The sequence below is a fragment of the Primulina eburnea genome, chromosome 5 (genome assembly GCF_022965805.1).
Source record: "Primulina eburnea isolate SZY01 chromosome 5, ASM2296580v1, whole genome shotgun sequence".
Lineage (NCBI taxonomy): Eukaryota > Viridiplantae > Streptophyta > Magnoliopsida > Lamiales > Gesneriaceae > Primulina > Primulina eburnea.
The window spans coordinates 2,937,004-2,943,950 of NC_133105.1; positions in this window are offsets into that span (position 1 = coordinate 2,937,004).

Sequence of the window (6,947 nt, forward strand, 5' to 3'; positions counted from 1 at the left end):
TTCAGAAGACTAAACTTTTATTTTTTGTACTTATGATAAACTTATAAAAACTGTGTTAAATGATATAAGAGTTAAATATGTAATAATGTATTATTTATTGATTGTAATTATATGTAAAAAAATTTATTATAACAATGCATGATTTATTGATTATATTTATATATAAATATATTTTTTATAAGTTTATCGTGTGTAAAAATTAAAAGACTATAATATAGTAATTTATTTTTTTATTAAATCGACTTTTAAATGGAAAGTTAACATAATAATTGACTAAAGGGATGTAAGTGCCGAAATATAAAATATAAGAGAGATTAATGCCAAATATATGAAGTATATGTGAAGTCAATGAAAAATTCCCATTAATGGATAACAGATATTCAAATCGTGTAACAAAAACTTTAATTTTACAATAATTCGCAGACATCATCGGATCGCTGTTCTCTCTTAACTATGTTGGTCCCACGTGCGGAATTTGAGATAATAAAACCCGAAAATAAAGAATAAACTGGACACCGAGATTTACGTGGAAAACCCCTAAAAATTATTAGGGTAAAAACCACGGGCAAGATGAAAATAATTCCACTATAATATTTTGTGGTGTACAACTCACTCACTGTGTTTCCAAAGAGAACACACTCTCTTAATACAGGAGAACAAATACCTCACAAATAATATAGAACTAATAGAAGAGAAGAGAGAAAACTCAAGATATTACTTGAGATTGAGATGCATAAGAATTGCAAAATGAGCACCTATTTATAGGTGCATGTCTATGTATGAACAAAGAAATCACACAATATCATCACGCAATGTTCACCCACCTATATTGACCAATGCTCACCCACGTTTTTCATTTAGGCCATTCCCGACATGCAAAGTATGACACCCCTTTGGCTCCATCTCATTTAATATCTTTGTCTCTTTGTCAACATTTCTCCCACTTGGAGATTTGATTGAGAATCAAACACATCTCCACACATCCTTTCAATCTTGCCATTCCCTGCTGCTTACGTTTCCGCAAGACCACTTGAGGATCTACACCACTCAAACTTTTCAATGTTTACTGGCTTGGTCAGAAAATCAGCTATGTTTTCCTTTGTATGGATCTTCTGCATATCCACACTTCCTTCTTCTACTACTTCTCGCACAAAGTGAAATTGTACTCCAATGTGTTTCGTCCTGGAATGAAAAGCTGGATTCCTTGCAATGTGCAAGGCACTCTGACTGTCACAAAACAAAGGAACATTATCTTGTTTGTGCCCGATCTCCTCCAGTAACCTTTTAATCCATATTGCCTCTTTGCAAGCTTGAGTAGCTGCCATGTATTCTGCCTCTGTTGTAGATAACGCCACAACTGTCTGCAGTTTTGAAACCCAGCTTACTGCTCCTCCTGCAAGTGTAAACACATAACCAGTAGTAGATTTTCTCTTGTCAGGATCACCTGCATAATCTGAATCGACATAGCCCTTGAGTGTAAAATCCGATCCTCCATAACATAATGCAGCATTCGAGGTACCCTTGATGTATCTAAGGATCCTCTTGACAGTGCTCCAATGCTCTCGTCCAGGATTCGCCATATACCGACTAACTGCTCCCACTGCTTGAGCAATGTCCGGTCTTGTACATATCATGGCGAACATCAAACTCCCCACTGCTGATGCATATGGTACTCGAAACATCTCCATCCTCTCTGCTTCATTGCTAGGACACATCTCGGAGGATAACTTGAAGTTAACAGGAAGAGGGGTCGATATTGGCTTACTATCTTGCATGTTGAAGCGTTGCAAGACTTTCTTCAAATAATTTTTCTGGGAAAGCCAAATCTTTCTGTTACTTCTGTCTCGGTGAACTTGCATCCCTAGAATCTTGTTTGCTGGTCCCAAGTCCTTCATATCAAATTCCCTAGCCAACTGTGCCTTCAATCCTTGGACCTGATCTTTGTTGGGGCCTGCTACCAACATGTCGTCCACATACAACAGCAAAATGATATAATCATCACCAGACCTCTTGAAATACGTACAAGGGTCTGCACTCAGTCTGTTGTATCCAAGGCTCATGATATAGGAATCAAATCTCTTGTACCAACACCTCGGCGCCTGTTTGAGACCGTACAGAGATTTCTTCAACCTGCAAACCAAGTTCTCTTTGCCTTTTTCCGCAAAACCTTCTGGCTGGAGCATATAGATTTCTTCTTCAAGATCTCCATGAAGAAACGCCGTTTTTACATCTAGCTGTTCTAGATGTAGGTCAAACACCGCACACAATGCCAACACTACTCTGACTGTTGTAAGCCGAACCACAGGAGAAAATATCTCATTGAAGTCAATACCTTCTTTCTGAGCATACCCTTTTACTACCAATCTAGCACGATACCGTTCCACTTGATTATTGCCATCTCGCTTGATCTTATAGACCCATCTGTTACCGATGGCTTTCCTCCCTCGTGGTAGTGTAACAAGATCCCAAGTTTTATTCATGTCTAATGCCTCCAATTCTTCTTGCATTGCTATCATCCACAAAGATACATCCGAGCTTTGAGTAGCCTCGTGGAAACTCGATGGCTCACCATCTTCTGATAATAGACAATATGCAATGTTGCTTTCAGTGACATAATCTGAAAGCCAACCTGGTGGTCTTCTGTCTCGAGTTGACTGCCTCACATTGGAAACCTCAGACTCAACTTGTACTTGTTCTTCGTGCTCTGGTACTGCTTCACAAGAAACTTGACCTTCGTCTGTCTTATTTTCTACCTGAAAAATAGTAGTTTCTGAATTCTGTGTGCCTTTGTCTCCCTTTACTTTATCTTCCTCGAAGATAACATCCCTGCTGATGACAAGCTTGTGAACAGTAGGATCCCACAAGCGAAACCCCTTTACTCCATCAGCATAACCCAAGAAGATACATTTTCTGGATTTAGAATCCAACTTTGATCTTTCTTGCTCATTGTACAGAACGTACACCGGACTTCCAAATGTATGCAAATGAGAATAATCTGTCGGCTTCCCGGTCCACATCTCCATCGGAGTCTTCAGATCAATCGCCACTGAAGGAGAACGATTGATAATATAACAAGCGGTTTTGACTGCTTCTGCCCAAAATGACTTTTCTAGACCTGCAGTCCTCAACATAGCTCTTGTTCTGTCCAACAAGGTCCTGTTCATCCGCTCCGCCACTCCATTCTGTTGAGGTGTGTAAGCCGTCGTGAACTGTCTCTTGATGCCCTCATGTTGACAAAATGCATCAAACTCGTCACTGGTATATTCTCCTCCATTGTCAGTCCTCAGACACTTGATTTTCTTTTCAGAATCAAGTTCAACCCGCGCTTTGAAATCTTTGAAGACCTGGAAAACATCTGATTTCTTCTTGATTGGATACACCCAACATCTCCTAGAGAAATCATCAATGAACGAGACAAAGTATCTCGCTCCTCCTAGGGATACAACCGGTGCTTGCCAAACATCCGAATGAATCAGCTCCAATATGCTTTTGCTCCTGGCAGTAGAAGTGCCAAACTTTAATCTGTGTTGTTTACTGGTAACACAGTGCTCACAAAAAGGTAGTGACACTTTTGTAAGTCCCGGCAGCAGCTTCCGTTCTGAGAGAATTTTCAACCCTCGTTCTGACATATGCCCGAGCTTTCTATGCCATAACACCGTTAATTCTTCTCCTGAACCAATTGATGCAACAGCTAGTTCGGCCTCTTTGTGTGTTTCTCCCAAAAGTACATACAGATTTGCAGCAACCTTTTCCGCCTTCATAACCACAAGCGCGCCTTTCACAATTTTCATGATCTCATTCTCGATACGAGTTTTGCACCCGATGTCATCCAATTGCCCCAAGGACAAAAGATTTTTCGTCAGTCCTTTCACATGTCGTACCTCCTGTATGGTGCGAATGGTGCCATCAAACATTTTAATTTTGATAGTACCGACCCCAGCGATTTCCAAGGCATGATCATTTCCCATGAATACAGATCCTCCTGAGACTGGTTCATAATGATCAAACCATTCTCTCCGAGACGTCATATGCCACGTCGCTCCTGAATCCATAATCCATGTGTCACAAAATTTGTGTCTGCCTTCTGCAACAGTTGCTGCTTCGCTGAATAATATTTCACCACTGTCTGAAGTACTGGCCACATTTCCTTGAGAACTTTTATCGATACTCGTACACTCTCTCTTGAAGTGCCCTTTACCGCCACATTTAAAGCAGTAAATATTTTTCTTCTTACTTCTCGACTTTGATCTACCGTGCCTGTGGCTCCCACTGGAGTCACGTTCTATAAACCTCCCTCTTATCATCGGTAAAGCCTCCGCCTGCTTCGAAGTCACCAACCTATCTTCCTTATTCTTCCGCCTGCTTTCTTCTCCGAGAACCGCCGTTAAGACATCATCGAATTTTAGCGAGCCCATAAGGATGTTGTTGGTTAGGTTGATGATAAGTTGATCATATGAATCTGGTAGACTTTGAAGTAGAAGCTCCGCACGTTCATTTTCCCCTATTTTATGCCCCATGGAAGTGAGTTGGGCAAATAGAGTATTTAGTGTATTGATATGGTCGGTCATCGATGAAGATTCCGCCATCCGAAGAGTATAAAACCTTCTCTTTAGGAAAATCATGTTGTGTAGCGACTTGACCTCGTACATCTTTGTCAGAGTATCCCAGATATTTGCCGTTTTTATCTCGGAGATACTTGACAATACTTCGTCTGCTATAGCCAAGTGTAAATTGGCAACAGCATTATCACTCATCTCATTCCACTTTACATCGTCCGTCATTTCCTCCGGTCTATCTCCAATAGCCGCCAAACAATTTTCTTTTCTTAAAATTTCTTGCATCTTTATTTTCCACAACAGAAAATTACTTCCATTGAACTTTGTTATCTCGTACCTTCCCGCCATTATGTCTACAACAATTTTAGTAGACCGGACAAAATAATCCCGCCTTAAATAAAAAATCTCGAAAAATCTTTTCTGATGTGGAAGATCAGTCTAGGCTGCGACCACAGAGCATACTCAGAATTTTAGGAAATTTTGAACCAAGGCTCTGATACCACTTGTTGGTCCCACGTGCGGAATTTGAGATAATAAAACCCGAAAATAAAGAATAAACTGGACACCGAGATTTACGTGGAAAACCCCTAAAAATTATTAGGGTAAAAACCACGGGCAAGATGAAAAGAATTCCACTATAATATTTTGTGGTGTACAACTTACTCACTGTGTTTCCAAAGAGAACACACTCTCTTAATACAGGAGAACAAATACCTCACAAATAATATAGAACTAATAGAAGAGAAGAGAGAAAACTCAAGATATTACTTGAGATTGGGATGCATAAGAATTGCAAAATGAGCACCTATTTATAGGTGCATGTCTATGTGTGAACAAAGAAATCACACAATATCATCACGCAATGTTCACCCACCTATATTGACCAATGCTCACCCACGTTTTTCATTTAGACCATTCCCGACATGCAAAGTATGACACCTCTTTGGCTCTATCTCATTTAATATCTTTGTCTCTCTGTCAACAAACTATATATCAGAGTTAACAAGCTTTTCGAATCCTATCTTTCTAGCATATGCCTCTCCCCTTCTTCTACCCTGAGACAAAAGCATTGGTTCCTGCTCGAACAAGATAGAACAAGAATTGAACCCATAAAACTAGGAATTGGAGATTGAGTGTTTAATAAGTATTTGAGAGAGCTTTTAGAGAGTATTTCTTGACTTCTAGTTAGAAGTGCTTTGGAGTACGTGAATATTAACTTATGCTTCAACTTTTATTATTTATAATCAATATTTAAAAGCAAGATCGAGATCTTTGTTTCTGTTTCTGTTTTTTGTTAATAATTTAAAGTTATAATTTGACATTTATATTTTTAAAAAATTTATTATATTCTATAATTACTCTCAATTTTTATATATATTTCTGGAGATTTTTAAAATAATAAATTTTATTTATATGTGAGTTTTTAAGAGTTTCAAATAGAATTCATAAAATTTCAATCATATTTTATTTTAAAATTTTTTAAAAAAAATATATAATGCATTTTTATATAATTTTCATTTCCATAATAATTTTTTTACATATTTTGTACATTTATACAAATATACAAATTTTTTCATTTGTTTTTTTATCAATCTTTATTAAAAATTTCATGCATTCATGTTATTAAAAATACTTTTTTTACAAAATATTTAAAATATGATAATGATTATATAAATACATTGTTGATGATACGAGTATCAAATTTTAGATGATAAAAAGATAAATATTATATATGTTAAGGATTTTGTTGTCATTTTACTAAAAATTAAATTTAGAAATAATTTTTCTCTAAATGCTTAAACTACTCAAACTTTAACTTGTAGAATTTTATTTTCAAACACTCTCACCCAATAGAACTTCGATTAGTAGTCAAGAATATTCCCAAAATTAAACTCAACACCAACTAAAAGAAATATACATTATCTATACTTTAAAAAAACATCCTATAAAATTTTATTTAGGATTCCAAATGTATCTTAACAAAATTAATTTTTAAGTCTCGAAGTATTCAAGTTGGTGAAGTATGTGATCGATCATAAGTACGATTTTACAGCATCTTTTTAGACAAGCATGTAACACATGATTGGCCCACAACGATTTTCCTAACTAGTTGTATGTTTTTATGATGCGTGAACCCGTAGCAGCTATCATTCGGTACAAATTAGCTAAACTTCAGACTAACGAATAACTTGCAAATTATGCTGATAAGATAAACTGTACTTAATAATCGTTCATCTACTCCACCAACTCAAACTTTTTTTTAGAGACTAGTTGTTTGATTTGTAGACTAATCTAAAGTTAACCCAGATTCTAATACCCACCAGATGATAGCCACTTGTGAGTTTCAACATCATTAAAAAAAACTTCAACCCAAAAGATGTTAACCGTAAT